Source organism: Mustela nigripes, chromosome 10 (assembly GCF_022355385.1).
Source record: "Mustela nigripes isolate SB6536 chromosome 10, MUSNIG.SB6536, whole genome shotgun sequence".
In the NCBI taxonomy this organism is placed as follows: Eukaryota; Metazoa; Chordata; class Mammalia; order Carnivora; family Mustelidae; genus Mustela; species Mustela nigripes.
The window spans coordinates 12,978,173-12,996,787 of record NC_081566.1 but is presented as its reverse complement, the minus strand read 5'-3'; the positions used below and the strand labels follow the sequence as shown (position 1 = coordinate 12,996,787).

The 18,615-nt window shown below is 55.1% G+C and overlaps 1 long non-coding RNA gene across 9 annotated transcripts in view; it reads left to right on the top strand.

The window, feature by feature from the left end:
* Window positions 1-18,615, top strand: part of LOC132025411 (uncharacterized) — a 109,100-nt gene that overhangs the window by 69,549 nt on the left and 20,936 nt on the right. For 7 of the 9 annotated variants that reach the window (XR_009406569.1, XR_009406568.1, XR_009406566.1 and 4 more), the window contains one exon: window positions 17,734-17,968. This is a non-coding gene — a long non-coding RNA (uncharacterized LOC132025411). Of the gene's footprint in view, window positions 1-12,629; window positions 12,795-17,733; window positions 17,969-18,615 lie in introns of all 9 variants that reach the window. The other 2 variants (XR_009406564.1, XR_009406563.1) reach the window with 2 other exon arrangements.

Genomic DNA, 18,615 nt, shown 5'->3' with positions numbered 1-18,615 from the left:
ACCACACCTTCATCCCTCCATCTGTTGAGGAGCTCCTTCAACAGTTTGGCTGTTGTTCAACATCACTAGCCATCAGGGAGATTCACATCAAAACCACACGGAGAGACCACCTTACAGCAGTTAGACTGCAAAGACTGACATGGCAGGAAACAACAAATGTTGGAGAGGGTGTGGGGAAAGGGGAACCCTCTTGCACTTTTGCTGGGAGTGCAGCGTGTTTTACCAGCTGCTTTGTAAGCATTATTTTGTTTTTCATAATAGCCCTTTGAGTTGGGAATTTTAATCTCCACTTTATAGATGTGTAGACTGGGGCTCAGAGAGTTTAAGCAACTTACCTAAGGTCACACAGCTGCTAGGGAGTGGCAGCACTAGAATCCAGATGCAGTGTGTCTGGCGCAGGGACCATCGAGGCTTTTCTGTGCTTTGCGTTTATGGTAAATGGCCTGCTGTTCCCTCTTGTGGCTTGCTGTGCTGGCCTGTGATAGCTAAATAGAAGGCAGTGACCTGGCTGCCCACTTAGGTGTTGCCCACACCATGGCCTTGTGGCAGGAGTCCAGGTGATCAACCATTGCTTTGCAAAGGATGAGAGCCTAGAAGAGTGGGGGCAGGAGAATGGAGTGGGCCATGGCCCCTCCTTCCTGATACCTCAGACCTCCCTGCTCCCTAAAGCCTTCAACTCCCTACCAGGCATTTGCTCGGCATTGGCTGAGCAGAATGCTTTATCTGCAGACACCCCAAAACTCCCCTTAGCGTTTAAACCAGAAATATCTGAAGCTCCTGCACATGAGCCACTGGGGGGTGGAAGGAAGGAGCGGTGGCCCTGCAGCCTGCCTCTCCCTGGGGACCCACACGGTGGCCAAGCCCAGCTGAGACACCACAGAGACACAGTAGCCCAGGAGAGGAAGGCTAGCGTTGGGTCTGGGGGTTTTTGCTAAAGAAATTCTAGAGCAGATGCCTTTGAGGAAACTTTCTTACACAGGTGCTTTCCTGAAAGGAGAGTAACTGGAATTCGACTTTCCAGCCAGAGCAAAAGTGGGCCAGCACCCCAGGTTCTGCTGAGTAATGCCGGCTCTGAATCTTTGCTCTGTGACTAAAGCTCTGGGGAGAGGAACTCACATGACTTACGGATTTCAGTGTGACAGGACAGTTTCTGTTTGTGTTTTGGTTCTCCTTCAGAAACGCGGAGCTCAGTGGGGAACCCCCTCCCCCCTTGTGACCAGAGGGCACAGGAGGCATCACGTGACCACTGTCCCCACCCCATGAGCCAAGCCTTTCTCACCCTTGCTGATTGCCCAGGTGTTTCAAGGCCTCCCGGGGCTGACCCGGTATTTGCCTCATTTCTGATACTTGGCTCTCCATTTGTTTGTCTTTGGTTAATAGTTAATCTGGATTGGGGTTGAGGGAAGTTGCTGAGACGAGCAGACAGCAGACCGGTCTGTCCCACAGAGAGCTTGCTGGGCTGTGGACCCAGGACACCCCCCCCCCCCCCCCCCCGGCCCCAGGAGCCCTCTTGGGTCTTCTTGCTGAGACCTGAGACTAGAGATTGCGGGTCCAGCCCCTCCTGCCTCAGTCCCAGGATTTACCTCAGATCTGGACCACACTCCAAGGGCCAGGGCTGGGCGCTGCTGGCTTTCATGGGCCTTCATGGCTTTCATGGGCCTCTTTCCTTGTTTCTCAGGATTCCTCATTTCTTGGGATTCCCTACCTTCCTTCTGCCCTGGCTCTTTGCCTGGAGTCAGAGCTCAGCTTTCCCATCCTTGGGTCCATGGCACATCGCTTTACAGACCCGCGGAGGGAGACTGAGCTGGCAGGGTGACGTCTTAACCCACTTCAGTCACCCATCACTTTCCAGTACACCTTCACCCCTCGGCCTCAGCTTGCCCATCTGCCAAGGAGCTGGAAATGAACCCCCTTCTCCCAGCTGCAGAATAAAAACTAGGACAAGCTGGGTTTGCAAAAGGGCACAATACCCCCTGGCCCCAGCAGTCCCGCACTTGAGTAAACGTCCAAGCCCCTGGATGCAGCGAAGACACAGGGCGCCCCTCCCCCGCCCCCCAACTCCGGGGCTGTCCTGTTCACTCAGGCTGGGGTGGGAGCAGAGAGTTCACCTTTCTCACAAGTTTTCAGGTGATGCTGATGAGCTGGTCCAGGGACCGCACTTTGAGAACCACTGCTCTAAATCACACAGCTCCTGGACACCACCACAGCTGTCCCCCAGAAGGGGCGAGAGTCACTGTGTGCAGAAGTCAGCTCAGACTGGCTCTGGGAAGCTGGTGGCTTGAAATCAGCCATGGTGGGAGTATTTACACCTTGGAAAACAGCAAATGCTACAAAGCAGAGCCTTTTCCCCAGATTGCTGTTGTTTTGTTTTGTTACTTATTTGAGCCTGGGGGGGGGGGGGGGGAAGGGGGGGAGGATCTCAAGCAGACTCCCAGCTGCCCGGCCTTGACCTCACAACCCTGAGATCAGGATGTAAATCAAAGTCAAGTCAGATACTTCACCCACTGAGCCAGCCAGGCACCCCACACTGCTGGCTGGTGAACCTTTATTAGGACCCCGCTGGTTAAGAGGGCAGCCTTCCTCTTCCTTTGTGCCCTAAGACAGGTGTTATGCCTCACAAGCTGGAAAGCTCAACCAGAATTCTCTGCCCCTCCATTTTCTTGTCTATAAATTAGAAACAATAATAGCATCGACCTCCCCGGGCCACAAGAATTACGTAAGAGAATGCATGTGAATCACTTAGCACTTCGTGAAGTAGCCAGCGTAGGGTAAGTGCTCAGAGAGGTTAGCTATTGTCATTAAAGTCCTTTGGCTTATAGGAATCTGTGTATTTCTAGAACTGTATAGCCAGGAGGGGCGGAGAGCATGGCATACTGACTCAGAGCTTTGGGGGTGTCTGCTCCTACAGAGAATGCTGTGGGTTACCCAGCACCTGTCATGAGCCCCAGCCCCTGGGTTTGTACCTAGCACACCCCGGCCCTAGGGGCTCACACTAGATGCTCTGGGGCTCTCAGAGTCTCTCCCCGAGAACTTGGATCTGGAACCCAGAGCCAGCCTGTACCTCACCACCTGCAGGGCCGGGGGCCAAGCACACTCTGCCGGCACCAAGGGGACGAAGGAAGGGCTGCAAAGAGAAGAGACGACGTAGGTGGGCAGAGGCCGGCACGGGAGGGAAGACCTTGCAAACGCCCCACTTCCGAATCAGGACTCCTCTTAAGGGCCTCTTGTTGTCCTGGCCTGGCCCCACATCCTTACAACCAATGTCCCCTTCCACTTAAGTCACATCGGGTGGGTTACTTCCATTAGTCACAACCTAAGAGCCTCAGCTTATCTGCTTCCTGCCCTCTGTGGACACCCCGCCACCCTATTTCCCCCAGTGGTCCCAGGGCAGCTTGGCCCTGCTCACTGTGGGCCTGGGGGGACCTCTAGGCCTCTCTTCTTCAGTGCATCCTCTGAACGTGAGTTTGGGCAAGAGTGAGCCACCCTATGAATTTTCCCCACTATGCGAATAGAAATGAATATCTCAACATTATCATCACTCCCTGTGGAAGGCCCTTCCGCCACTTCCCACGGCTCTTGGATGGAGCCCAGTCTCCTCTCCTGGACTGGGGTTGCTGCTCGAGTCTCCCCCTGCCTCTTTCCCCTTCTCGTTCATTCATTTCAGAGCCGTGTCCACCTCCTGGCAGTGCCCCCAAGAGCCCCCACTCTGTCTGGCTTCTCTGTGCGTAGAATAGAATCTCCCCCAAGCCTATAGCCCAGCAGCAACCTTTCTCCAGGCCCCCCTTCCCTTGGACAGTGTCTTCCCTGGCTCGCCTTCCCTGGCACGGGCCTGGGTGCCCCCTGGGCCCGGCAGCCAGCACATTCCAGCTACCGCAGCCCATCGCAGTGGCCTGCCTGCTTACCACTTCCTCTGCTGCATCACCAGACCCCGAGGCCCACGCACCACGTGTCTGCGCCCCTTGTTTCCCCAGAGCCCACGCCGTACATGCTCCGTGGATGGTTCCGTCCAGGCTGTGGCCCAAGGGAAGTGGGCTCCAGGGGACCCCGCCACTCGCTAGCTCCAGGGGCCATAGCCGTGGCCTGCTTCCTAGAGGGAGGAAAGGGAGAGGCGGGGGGAGCAGCAGCTCCCAGATGGTCAGGGAGAAGTTATTGGTGAGTCTGTGCCCGGGCGATTGGATGGGCAGCTGCAGCAGAGAAGGTGGGGCGTGAGGGATGGGGGGGTTTGGCAGGAAAAAAGCTCATGTGAGGGGCCCAGGATGAAGGTGTGGAATCTGCAGGGGACGTAAGGGAGTGAAAGAGAAAAAGGAGCCCTGGATGTTGACCCTGAGCCCTTCCTGCGCCCCGGGTTCCTGCCATGCCTGTTCCCAGGAGGCACAGGGCTCCAGGTGCTCACGGACCTGCTTGTGGACCTGCCTGACCTAAAGGAAGCTGTTTGGCAAGATTAACTCAAAATTCTCCAGGGTTTCTCTTACTGCAATCAGCTTGCCAAAGCCCCTCTCCAAAGCCCGCCATACTTGGAGGCCCTGGGGAGGGAGCAGTCACGGTGCCCCCGTGCCAAGCGGGACACGACAAGGCCCTCAGATTGTCTGGCTTCTCTCCCCCTTTGCCCCAGCTTCAGGGAGGCTGCCCCGTGAGGCCAAGGAGAGGAACCCGTGGTTCATCTCCCTGGGCACAGGCGCCTGGGTCATGAAAACATCACAGGAGAGCTCTAGCTCGTGGATGTCATGCCTCAGTTACCACTTAGTAGGGCTACAGTTCTTCCCACAGTGTGACCGTCCTAGTTTCTCTAAGCTTCAGAGAACCCTCTCAGCGAGCCAGACGGAGCGAAGACACTGGGCTTCTGGTCCGTCCGTCTTCAGTCCAGGAAGCCTGTGGCCTGAGGCCTCCAGTAACCTGTGCCAGATTTTCAGAGTCGCCCAGGAAAGATGACCCCATGGAAACTGTGTGCTGAACAAGAAGCTAAAAGAGTTCAAAGAGAGCCTATATTCCAGGGCCTTCCCCAACCATATAAAAAAACAGATTTACCCCTAAGAAGCTTATTACTGAGGTGGGGAAAGAAAACTACTGTGCATTTTTTCAAGCGCAGAGAATAATTAAATATTAAATGGTGTGATGCTTGCCAGTTGCAACAGGACTGTAAGGGAGTCAGTTCTGCGTCAGAGAATTCCCGAGAAGGGGGAGACCAGAGCCACAGACTTGGATCAGTGGAGAAAAGCAGGGAGGGGTTCTGGGGAAGGAGAATTGCACGGGTGATTGCCCGGAGAGTATGCAGGTCAGGTGGGGCTGGAAGAACCAGGCTGTGTGGTAAAGGCAGGAAGATGAGGACTGGAGAGAGGAAGGGGAGTCTGGGGAGGGGGAGGCGGGGCAGTTGCGAAGTCTCTGCTTTTGGGATGATGGAAAGAATGAAAGGAAGGATGGCCGAAGCGGGAGGAAGGAACCAAGGGCTGGTGCGGAGGGAGCTGAGGAAGTTTCTAGCCATTGGTGGTCACCAGCAGGCACGGGAAGCTGGGTTTGTTTCCTTATGGAGTGGCTGACCTGAGAGCTGAGGGGACCCCTCTTCCCTGTGGGTCCTGTGCCCCTCTGCAGCCACATAAACTCCATGAGCCCCACGATCAGAGAGTGAACACAGGGGCCACCGCCCCCCTGTGTTCCTGTGGTCCCAGGCTCTCACAGTCCCCAGGAGCCACCTCAGGGCTCTGTACAGGGAATGGCAGACTCAATACTTTGACAAACACTGGGGGCCTCTTACTAGGTACAAAGCAGCATGGGGAAATGGGAAGATGGTGGGACCCACTGTGTAGGGGAAGAACCAGCGGGAAGGACGGCCCTGGTGGTGGGGCCCTGGGACACTGGCCCTGCCCTGAGCAGGTCAATAGCCCAAGCGCCGGTTGCTCTCCCAGACTGAGGCTGGGGGTAGAGGTGGGGAGGCTGAGGCAGATGCTGAGCGCCAGGTAGGAAGAGGTCAGGAGGAGGAAGGCTTGCAGGGTGGGTCCTGGGCTCGGGCTGTGCTCCCAGAGCACCTAACTGGAGCTAGAGGGACTCAAGCCATCAAGAGGAATCAGACAGCATTGACGGCAGCCAGAAACAAGACTTGCTGCTCAGTATGGCAAGTGCTCGAGTCCTGTGGGTGCGCAGAGGAGGGAGTGAGGAACTCTGCCCTGGACCTAGGGTGTGGGCTGGGGCTGGGAAGACATCGGAGGGGGATTGGGGTCTTGGGGAAGGGTGGGGGTCCCTGAGTAGCAGGGAGAGGGCAGAAGCGTCACCACAAAGAATGCTACTAAATGCTACTAAAGGCCAAGAAACACAAACTAGCAGGCTGGTGTGGTGTGTGTGAGTGTGTGTGTGTGTGTGTGTGAGAGAGAGAGAGAGAGAGAGAGAAAGAGAGAGAGAACACGTTGGGAGGTGAGGCTGGAAAGAAGGACTGAGGGCCAGCCTAGGAAGCCTTCGCCTGCCCTCCCGAGGGGCCGGGATGTCACTGTGATGCGGTGAGGTGATCGAGGGATTCCGAGAGCGAGCACCATGACAGACCTGTGTGTCAGAAAGTGGATTCGGACCCCTGCATGGAGGCACTGGAAGGTGACAGAGCCGTGAGGCAGGAACCAGCCAGGAGATGGGGACGGCATCCATAACAGCACCAAGGGAAGCTGACTGGGGAGAGCGCCGGGCCGTGTCCCCAGGTTTGCTCCGCAGCGGGTGGGGGCGCGAGGGAGGAGGACAGGAGGCGGCGGCGGCGTTTCCGGGTCTATGGCTAGGTTGGGCCATGAACCGAGAGAGGAAATAGAAGGTCTGTGGGGGCAGGATGTGGGTCCTGTCCCAGACATTTGAGTCTTGAATGCTCAGGGCGATGCCAACAAGAAATTGAAGATGCTAGAAATTAGGGCAGACGTCAAGATCCGCAGGAATACTGATCCTTGGAGAGTAGGTTTAAAAACTGGGGAAGAAAGTGTGAATGGAACTAAGAGCACATCTAGGAGGTGGCTATGGTGGTCCCATGCAAGGTGCCCCGGGGGGGGGCCGCCGTGGGAAGGAGAGGGAGGGCCCCATGGGAGAGACTTGAGTGGATCTGGATATGCAGAATGGCTCAATAATGGGATAATGTTGGTGTTTTAGGGAAGAGACAGTGTTGGGCAAGGGGTTGGGCGGGGGGAGTGAGTTTGAATGTGAACCTGTTTAATCTTAGGGGAGGTGGGGCATCATTGTGAAGCCGTCTGAGCCGAGCCCTCTACATGGAGGGGCCCAGGGAGCCTTGAACCAACGATGGGGAGGACGGGAGGATGGAAAAGCCACAGCCCAAGAAGGCACAGGTGCCTGAGCCTGGACAAGAATCGAGTCTCCTGGCCCCAGTGGTCATCCATGACCCCTCATGGACAAGTGACTCAGGGTGGCCCCACACTCGGGGTCTGTTGGGAATGTGAAGTTCTGGGGTTCATTCCACTGAAACCCCTCCCCTCCCAGAAGCCCACTCCCCAGCCCCCTTCCTCACTGTTCCCTGGTGATTCCTGATGTGCCCTGGGACCTGACAGCCCTGTTAGGTGTGTGTCCTGTGCCTAGTGACCAGGAGCTCGCTGAGCACAGGGCCGGTGTCTCCCTTCTTCAGATGTCCCCCAGTCTGGGACGGGGCCCGGGCATGTGGTGTGGGGCACACCATGTGAGAGTCTGCCGAGTGGACCAGGGTGCTTGGGATCCAGTTGCTTCCGGCAGGAATTTGGGCCAGATCCCACGGGCACACAGACTTGTGACCTCCCCAGACTTCCTGGTTCAGACAAGATCACTGGAGCCAGACAGTGGTGTAATTGCCCTGGACCGTTTACCTGATCTGTTCCAAGTAGGTGAGACGCCTGGGATTCGGGGCGAAGGGGCCGGAAAGGGTTGTTTTTTCCTAGACCTGCTCGGGGCACCTGTCCCAGAGGACCCACATTATCAAATGTTTTCCAGTTCCTATGGTAACCAACCAGATCACAGAGCTAGGATTTGTCATTACTCGGGAAAAAGGGAAGGGCCATAGAGTGAGGACTGACGTCCATCCACCGTCCATCAGGCAGGCAGCTGAGTCACCGGCCACGGTTCATGGAGTCAACTTCCCTGTGGTCTGAGGCTCCCACCGGCCTTCCTTCTGATAAGAGGCTGGCCCCGGACCATGTCTGTCAGCAGGCACAGGTGGCACCCCAGGTGGCACCCTTCCCTCAGCACCGCAGGTGGCTTGCAGGGTGTGGCAGGAAGTTCCTGAAGGGGGCCACCAGCCTGCCTTTAGGGAGTGAGAGCTCATGGGGAGGGAGAACCTTCTCTGTCCTTCCAGAGCACACGTGTATACTCATAACAGCTTCTAGGACCACTCAGCAGCTGACTTACGCTATGACCTTGGCCAAGTTATCTGTCCTGTCTGGGCCTCAGTCTCCTTTTGTACAAAATGGGGAAACTGGTACTATCTCATCAGCTTGTTATAGGACAGGAATGAGATTTGCCAGTAAGGTGCCCAGCATCGCACCTCCCTTTCTACAAATCACTCAAACAGATAACGCATTTATGATTATCGGCGATTGGCTGGACACTGAGTCCACACCTCTGGACCACCCAGAAGATGAAGCAGAGGGAGCTCCTGCTCTTCCCTAATCGCATGTGCTGGGTACCTGTTGAGCGACGTGGGGGACCCTGGTGGACATAGCCACCCCCAGCCGTGGCCACCGAGAACTGAAGTAAGAAGCATCAACTGTTGGACACAGAAGGGAGCGGAACAAGAAAGTTAATGGGTCAACCAGAGGGGCTGGGTCAGCAGGAGTGTGGGGACAGAGGAGAGGCAGGGGGTCAGAGGAGTGGCAGTGAGACGGACATCCCAGGGAGAAGGTGTTCAGGCCGCCCAGGTGTGCTCCCACGCCTGAGCCCTCCCTTGCTCTAGGGCCAAGCCCCTTCTGATGACAGCCTGACCTTCCAGAGAGAATCCCCCACCAGGAAAGGCTGCTGATGGGTGAACGTGGTTCCTCAGCCCACTCGTGGTCGTATCCTCACTGTGAGTGGCTGAGTCAGCACTGGTGTTCACACTCGTGTTGTCGTGAGTCACCCCTGAACACATCCATCCCGCAGGCTTCTGACCAATTCGGGTTTCCAGCCTGCAAAGTGGAAACCCAGCACCGGAATGGGATGACCACAGAAAGGAACTACCCCCCAAAGGGGAGTCTAGCCTTTGCCAAGGGGAGCCCCACATGACACCCATTCTGCAGTCACCTGATGGTCCCCATGACGTGTTCCATGCTGACCTCTGCTAGACACTGCACCCCGGCCAGCCGAGAGCTGTCTGTCTCCCCTGGGCTGGTCCTAAGCCCTGCTTTCAGACGGAGGAATGGAGACCCAGAGGTGGGCCATGGCATCAGCTTCCTGGGTTAGATGAGCATTTGTAACAATTAGAATCACACACATTAGTCGGAGTGTGTTGTGGGGAGTAAGGGTGAATGTTACTTCCCAAGACTTTTGCAGTCATGCTGGTGTGTTGTGTGTATGTGTGTGTTACGTGTATGTACACGCACACTCACACTGCGTGGTTACGGCAATAGAAAGATGGCAGTTTCGACGTGGGTGACTTAAAGGGCATTTATAAGAGAGGTGGGCAGGCTGTAGGAGATCACGGGAGGCCGTGCAGAGCCAGGAACTGCCAAGCTTCGTGATCACCCAGAGGCTGGAGGCTTGAAGGAGGAAGGCCCTTCTGGAACTTGCAGACGGAGCAATGTAGAGAGGGCGCCGACGGGCGCTGTGATCTTCAGCCAGAGGGGTCACCAGCCAGGCTGTGCCGACCTCCAGAGAAATCAGTGCTTCCTTCCACTCCTGTGCCACCTTCCATCTCCTGCCGGGGCTTCCCATTAGCTGAGCCCTGGGGAAGCAGGAGTCACAGACCGGGGCCCCCGCGGGGGAACCGCCCGGTGCCTAACGTGCACAGGGGAGGCGGCATGAGATGCGCCGTATTCCTCACCTCCAGGGTCCATGGAGGAGGTTTTCAGAGCCCTGGAGGCATGTGTCTGGCACCGAGGTTGCTGCTGGCAAGAAGCCAGACGTTTCCGCATGGCCCCAGGTCAGGGTCAGCGCCCGTGAGGAAGGCGCAGGGTGGCCGGGCCAAGGCCAGGGAGGAGACACTTGTGCTGCGGTCGTCAGCAGCACATTCCAGGGTGTGGAAACGTGTGCGAGAAACCACCTTTGCCCCCATGCCGGACCGTGGGCTCGCACTGCCGTCCTCTCTGTCGGGGGGCGGGGAGCTAAGGTCAGGGAGGAAGGCACGGAGAGGGACAATGTGGGAGAGAGGAACAAAGGGGCCTGTGGTCGATGACACCCACGCCAGGCAGTTGCCCCAGCTGGTCAGGGACAAAGGGCAGAGCGCTATTTCTAGCTCCCCGTGGGAGCAGGGGAAGGCGGCCTTCTTTCCACAGGCCTGCGGTTGGCTCACGCGTCGCTGGGCTACGTGGGCTTGTGCTGGGCTTACACGGCACCGTCTCTGGGTCTTGTTTCCACAGCCCACACGGCGGCTGAGCCCAGGCTGGCCCAGTCACATGCGGGAGAGCTCACGCCTTCCCCGCCAAGTGTGACCGAGCTCCAGGGCTGAGTTTCCCGAGCCTCAGGCCTTGTCCACTGTAAGCCCCTCGGGCACCCACAATCCAGAACTGGGGGCCGAAAGACTGCCACACTCACTGAAAGCCAGGCCCAGTTCCCAGAAAAGAGACTCGTCTGGAAAGGAAATAATTTTTCCTAATGATTAAAAGAAAAGACAACAAGCAGTATTCGTAGTAACAGAACTCTCGTTCTGCCCTTGCTGTTTCCTTGGGCGATAGAGAGCAGCTCTGCCCCCCACAGACGTGGGTTCCTTCTGGTTTACTCGCCTACACTCTGGGCCGAGGTGTTTGCTTAGGAGTTAATAAGGTGAAGAGCGGTTTTGTCCTTTGGATGTTTCTTTTCCTTCGGAATCCCTTCATTTCTCTTGGCCACGTTCTTGTTGCCAGTAAGAGCTGGGACAGAGTCTCAAGGACACGGCTGAAGGTGGCTCCTGGACCACGTCCTCTCCAGCCCAAGGATGGACTCCGCTGTTCCATCCTAAAGATGTCCCTCGGAAGTATCTTGCTGGGGTCATTTTTTTTTTTAAGATTTTTATTTATTTATTTGATAGAGATCACAAGTAGGCAGAGAGGCAGGCAGAGAGAGAGAGGAAGGGAAGCAGGCTCCCTGCTGAGCGGAGAGCCCGATGCCGGGCTCCATCCCAAGACCCTGGGATCACGACCTGAGCCGAAGGCAGAGGGTTAAAGCCACTGAGTCACCCCGGCGCCCCGGGGTCAGGTTTTTTTAAGGCAACCAAACACAAAATGGTTGCTTTACTATTGCATCAGTCTTAAATGAGTCATTATTAAACTAGAAGATAGAGGAAAATGAAAGTCCAAGAGGGGCAGTGTCTCCCCACACGCCAATGCTCGTCAACTTACGCTCCTGCTCCCGTGGAGGCCGCAGTGCCGGCGGCAACTCCTGGTTAACATCTCATTACTGCTCTGCTTTCCTCTTGGCTGCTCTGCCAAGACCTGCATGGTGTCAACTCCCTCTCTGCACCTTGCACTTCCAGCAACATGAGGTCGTGCGGCTGGCCTGCTGTCTCCCTTGGTGACTCGGCCGACTTCCTGGAAGGCAGTGGCCCTGTCTTGTTTTAGCCCCGTCGTCTGCAACGGCACCTGCGCTGTCAGAGGCACCTGGACGCAGGGCGAAAGAATGTCTGGAACATTCGCTGCAACTAACTTTTCCTTTTTTCAAGATTTTATTTATTTATTATTTATTATTAGAGAGAGATTGAGAGAACGAGTGGGAGGAGGGGCTGCGGGAGAAGCAGATTCCCTGAGCAGGGAGCTCGACGCGGGACTCGATCCCAGGATCCCGGGATCCTGACCTGAGTGGAAGGCAGACGCTTAAACGACTGAGCCACCCAGGCGCCCAAACCTAACTTTTTCAGTGTAAAAAAAAAACACACACACACACACACACACACACGAAGATCTAGCCATGACTTTCAAAACTCTCGTGCCTTTGGCAGCAAAAATCTTGATTCCAAAAAAATTTAACCTAAGCCCCAAGGTAAATAAAAGAAAAGCAGCACACCTACGTAAGGTTGCCAGGTTAGTAAGTAAAAATACGGTTAAGTCTGAATTTCAGAAAAGTGATTTTTAAGGTATAAGTAGATCCCCAAACTGCATGGGACATACTCAAATTTTTTTGTTTGTCTGATATCCAGATTTAACTGAGTGTCTTATATTTTGACTGGTGACTCTCTGCCTGGGCCTGCGCCCATAGGGGACCCGGGGCTCCTTGGGGCTGTGCAGTCCTGTTTAGGAACCTTTGTTTTAGGAAAAGCCATGACACCATATTGTTTTCCTTCTCCCCAAAGCTGCTCCCCAAAGCAGGGCTGAGGCCTCCTCCCCCAGGAACCGTGCCTGGATCCTGGGTGTCCATGCGGGTCGCAGGCAGTGAGGATAGGCTGTTGCCAAAAATGGGTCAAAATAACTCGATTAGCAGCCTCATTTACGACAAAGAGCTATGCCTGTTCTCCCCCTGATTTTAAGTCCAACACGGGTTACTTCACACCTTGTTTTCACTGAAACCTTGACTCTTGCTGACAGACTGTTGTGCGAAGGCGTGTGACAGAGCCGCACTGTTGTGCTTCCTCCTTCCTCCTTCCTGCTTCCCAGCTCCATCCTTCTGGGGCCCACACCGGAGCACCCTCTTCCAAGCCAGTCGGCTGGCGTGGTTCTGCTGGTGGTTTCTGTGGAACCAATGAGGAGACGGTAAGCACATGCATACCTCTCTCTCTTTATGCCCCCTGAGAAAAGCAGTGAAGGGGCTCCTTAGAGAATCAAGTCAACCCCTAAAGGCCTTCCAGATTAATTCACTTTGTTTTTTCTTTTAAATCTTGGTTTTTAAGATTTTATTTGTTTGTCAGAGACAGCACGAGCAGGGGGAAAGGCAGAGGCGGTGGAGGGAGAAGCAGACTCCCCACTGATCAGGGAGCCTGATGTGGGGCTCTATCCCAGGATCCTGGGATCATGACCTGAGCCAAAGGCAGATGCTTAATGACTGAGCCCCCAGGCACCCCCAGATGAGTTCATTTTGGTGAGGGAGCAGGTGATTCTCAGTAGACAACGTTTGTTGATTTTTGCCTGCCCACATTAGAGTTCCCTTCCGAGTCAGGGTATCCACTGCTGTATGGTCTCAGGGAGGGACAGACAGTCCTCTAGGCCTGTGCGTGACCCAGTCTCGGCTCATGGAATGCTCATGGTCTGGGCTTTGACCCTCAAGGGACAGACAGACAGCTAGAGGCGATGTGTAGCCGTGGCGGTGGGCTCAAGAGTCAGCCATCCACAGCACTGGTTGCGGCACCTTCATAGGCGTCCTGACCAGCCCGAGTGTCTGTGACTGTGTTCTCTGCTGCCGGACCTCCCCTGGCAGTGCCCTGCCCACTGCCCTGAACCTGGTTTGCCAGGCCTCTAGTCAGTTCTCTGAATCATCCAGTGTTCTTTCCCTTCAGCTCATTAAGCAGGCTGAGCTCCTGCTGTTTGCACAAGAGCACTCTCAGGTAGGGCATCGGGCCTCGCCCTCACTGCTCCCTTCCTTGGTGCCCTGGCAAGTGTGGACACCCAGTCAGAGATACGCCGATTCCGTGCAGGCCCTGGCCCAGACCCCCTCGATCTGAAACACCATGGGCCCTGGACGGAGGCATTTTCCAAGTCCCACTGACAGCCTTGTGATTTTGGTGATGAGCTGGGCTTGGGACCTCCCCCCAATTTCTTCCTCTGGAGCTCCCTGGTCCCATGCTTCCCCAAACCGTAGCGCTTTCTAAAACATCGAGGTACGAGGCCTTCCAGGGACCTCGTGCTGGACCGCAGTCCCCACCAGGTGGGAGTCGGTGGCCAAAGCAAGACAAGCAGCTATGAGTGTCATTTTGGGATGGAACTGGTGTGACAAGCCAGCTCCTAACTCACCACGTTCCTCCTCCCTGCCTCCATCACAGAGCTCAGACCCACTCCAGAGGGTGGCCACTCTGTCAGCCTGGGGCTTGTGATAAGGACAAGTCATTCGGGAATTCTTAACTAACCCAAGGTGATCATCTGAAATGAGTAAGGAGGAAAGAAACTGTCCTTCCGTCAAGTCAGGGGAGGTTGGGGTTGTTACCGTAGCAGAACCTATCAGATCCTGACTGATACGCAGGCCCTGGCCCAGAACCCCTCCGTCTGAAACACCATGGGCCCTGGACGCAGGCATTTTCCAAGTCCCACTGACACCCTTGTGATTTTGGTGATGAGCTGGGTTGGGGACCTCCCCCCAATTTGTTCCACACAAATTCTGAGGGCTGGCTCGTTGCAGCCTCGAAATGGAGACACTGTGGTTTGAATGGTGGGATGGAGAGCACGGCCTGGAGACCCAAGCTCACGTTCCCTCATAGTGATGCATATTATAAAGCCGAATGGTAATTTGAAAGATTGTCTCCTATCTCAAAATAAGACAAAATTGTTAAATTCAAGTTTGTATCGATGCTTTGACCACAACCACAAACACACACACACACACACAGAATAAGAGAGAGCAAAACATAAAATCATGGAATGGACTTGGGAATTATTTTTCTTTCATTTTTCATTGTTACTGAAGTGGCAGTATTTTAATTAACAAAGTTAATTAACGAAGGAAACCGCAAAAGAGATGTGTAGAGTTAATACGGAAAAAATCAGGCGCTGCTGAAAGTTCTTGAGGAAGGGTGGGGTGAGGCGGAGGAAAGGAAAGGCGGTGAAAACTACCAGGCAGGGAAGGAAGCTGGGGCAGCCCTGGGCGTGAAGGAGAGAAGGCGGAGCGGCAGAGGCCGGGAGCCGCACAGGGGCTGTGTGACGTCCCAGGAGGTAGGGCAAACCCCAAGCACTGAGGTGTGTGAGGACAGAAGGCAGGGGCAGCCTCGGGAGACGCAGCGCTCAGAGGCCACCCTCGGGCCGCGGCCGGGCCCCACGCTCGTCTGCGCCGCACTGCCCTCTAGTGGCCAGAGCCGGGAAGCCCGTCACGCCCTTGGGGGTGCTCCCAGGAACGATCCAGGGGAGACAATTGTGGGAGCCAGGAGAAGGAGCCCCTGGGACCCCAGAGCTGGGGAAGACCTCCCAGAGCACGCGGTGCTTCCACCGAGCATGGCAGTTCTCCAAAGCGGGGCCAGCCCGCGGGCAGGACCGTGACCGCCCGGGCACCGAGCACTGTGTGGACAAAAGCCCGAAGGCGTGAGGCTGTATTGCGCGATCAGGGGAGTCCCGGCGTTCGGTGGAACCCGCGGCGGCAGCGCGGGCTTCGTACGGGCTGGGAAAGGCGAGGCTAAGAGGCTACCCGGTGGAGGGACTTGGAAATGCATCCTAGGCTGCGGGACACCGGCCAACGGTTAAACAGGGGTGTCCTGTAGGGAGAAAGGAAGGTAACACGATCACAATTGCACTTTAAAAAGACCATTCTAGCAAAAGTGTGGAATATGGAATATGGATCGTGCTGGGAGCGGGAGCCCAGTTAGTGCCGAGAGAGGCCCGGGACCTGACAAAGCCATGCCGGGGGGGCTGGAGAGAAGGAAACGTCTCGGTCCTTTCCTTTACTCGTTCATTCCAGACATTGGGCCAGGGATACTGGGTGATGTTGGGGTTACCAAGAGGCACCTGAGCCCCCAGGCACCCACATCGTCCCCTGCCCCTCACACCCACAACTTATGCAGAGTAGAAGGAAGCCACTCACCTGCCCCACATTTTGAGACGGAGAATCTTGACAGGAGACCTACAGTATTCAAGGGAGCTTTACCTCCGGCTAAGCAAAGATTCTGCAGGACTCCCAGGCTTTTCACATAGCCTGGCCCCACCCCTGCACTGGCTCCCCCCGGGGCTCCAAGCACTGGGGAGCTGGAGAGCTGCCCGAGCAGCGTGGGGGTGTGGTTGGCAGGCAGTGACCTCCGGTTGCACAGGTAGACACAGCAACAGGCAGCCAGCAAGAAGGAGGATTTATGTCATGATGGCTCTCAGAATGAATTTATTGAGTGCCATTGAGGCTGAGGACCCCCCACCCGCAACCCCAACGTTGGGAGGAAGTGTTTGGAATCCCACCTTTGACCTATCTGAAGCAGCCGCCTCTGTGGCCATGGAGCAGCTTTGGAGTTCACTCATCACCCATTATACACCACTCAGCATGAGCTGTTCTGAGCCTTATGCCAACCTTCCTGGCAGGAGTTGGAGCCTAATTTGTGTGTGCAGGTCAGCCTCATTCTTGATAGGTCACAGCCTTAAGGACTGAATAGTATTATGTCCCCATTTTCTAGATGAGGAAATTGAGGCATAGAGCCCAGCCCCGTTCGCAGGATTAGAAGGCTGAGTCTCTGTTCGCAACCACTGGCTATTTCCTTCCCTCTTTGTGCTGATCACACAGCAGTGCCCAAAACTACTTTGGGGAGCAGGTTGCCTTTAACTGCCTTCTATCCCATTCACCACCCTCATTTGGCCCATTTCCTCCCTCCCTGAAGATCATTTTATGGCTAAATGAATCCCAATTAAATATTGACTCTGGAGGGGCACCTCTGCCTTCTTCCCTGGGAACTCCTTTCCAGTGTGCTCCGAGTCCCAGTGTTTGCCACAGTGTCTGTTTCCCAAAGATGAGAGGGTGCAGAGTCCCCACTAGCACTAACTCGAGGGCACAGCCTCCAATCTGGGGACATTGCTACCCCAAGAGGACTCAAGACAACTTCTCAGCTCTGTTCTTTTTACTTGTTATTGGTATAGTCAGCTTGTTTTTTGTTTTGTGTTTTTTAATTGTGAGTTGCCACACATTAGAGATCATGAAAACAATTTAGTACATCTCAGATCAAATTTTATTTAAATGAAATTGAATAAAATAAAAAATACCAGGTGCATTTCACGTAGTCTGGCTAAAACTTGTTTCAGGGATATGTGTCTTCTTTGGGTGCGCCTGTAGGTATGTGCGGGCACTTGGCTATGATCCGAAAGATGTTTCTTATCATGAGTCCAGTCAGAAAGATTAAAGAGCCACACATCTAAATGTTTCCTCTTCTGCGTTTGCAACACTTATTTGCAGCCGTTTTGCAACCTGTATTTTGCACAAGATGACGAGAAAGTGAGTTTCCATCAGCTCGTCTACACCGCCCGTGATGGAGCGAAGGAGCCACACAGACAATGACCCCCCTCACACTCCAGTGACCTGCTTAACTTAAGCGCCTAAACCCTGAGTCCTGTCAGTGAATTAAATTGTTTGAATTAACATACATTATGAATTAACATACATTAGCCAAACTAAGCTATATTTCCCTAGTGGATATTTGTCATTAAAATCCTACTATAAAATATATATTTAAAAAGCCCAGTTTATGAATTTGCCATTTATTCATCCGTGCTCCACACCAGCCAGTTCTGGCATGATTTACTGGGCTTCCTCCTCGCATCCCAGGTGCGAATACAGAATGCACGAGTGTGTGGATGGGAAGGTGGTGTGGCCTGGTTTAGCTGCTCCCACTGCCTCCCGCCCTGCCGCCACCATTAGCAAGACCCTGGCGAGCCTCCCAGACCCTGGGATCACAGGGGGTCCTCATACTGAAGCCGGATATACCCTGACGCATCTGTAACACATTCCCCTTTCCTCAACAAACCTGATACTCCTGAGCCACCTTCTGGGCACAGGGGATTATATCTTTGTTCTTGTTTTTTCTAGAAGCAGCTCTTACAGAAGTTAGGGAGAGTGGAACGTGAGCTCGGACAGCCTCGCTTCTCATCCCACATCTTCCACTGATGAAATAAGGCCTTTGGGCAAGTTGTTGAACCGACTCAAGCTGCAGCCGCCTCATCGGTGACATGGAGGATGACAAGGACACCTGCGTGGGCAGGTGACTCTCGGCAACAAATGAAGGGGTCCGGGTAGGGCACGTTAGCCCCATACCGAGCATACAGTAAGTGCTCGCTTTGTATCACCTGCCACTGTCAAGGTGGTTATGATCATTACAACATGTTATTTATGATTACAACACTCTGGGCAGCCCGTGAGTGGCCAGAGGGCCCCTCCTGGTTAACCCCGACGTCCATTTCTCCATCTCTCCGCTGCCTTCCTCCACCATCAGGCCTCTCGCTTCCCACGGGGCCCCTTGTCCTGCCCACTGTCTCCTCTTCATGGCCACCACCTGCCTCTCAGTTTCCCTTCCTCCATCCGAGGCTGGCTTTGAGGGACGCTGGGTCCTCTGTCCTTGCTGCAGTGGAGCACGGGAGCGTGTGGTACTGGAGGGAGGCGCAGAGGCAGAGGGGCAGAGAGGCAGAGGGGGAGAGAGCAGAGGGGCAGGCAGAACCAACTTGAGCGGGAGGTGGGGAGGGGCCGGACGGAGGCAGACAACCAGGCCCACCTCCTGTGGGGCTCAGGGGAGCCTGGAGGTGCCCCAGGACACACAGCGGGAGCAGGGCCTCAGCTCAGGGGACCTGAGGTCAACACCCAGACATAGGAACTGGCCAAGTCTTGTTTTCATAGAAAAAGGTGATGACTGAAGCGTTGCCATCTCTGGAGTCCACACGGGGGCAGCCCACGAGCTCACGCCCACAGATAGGGTAC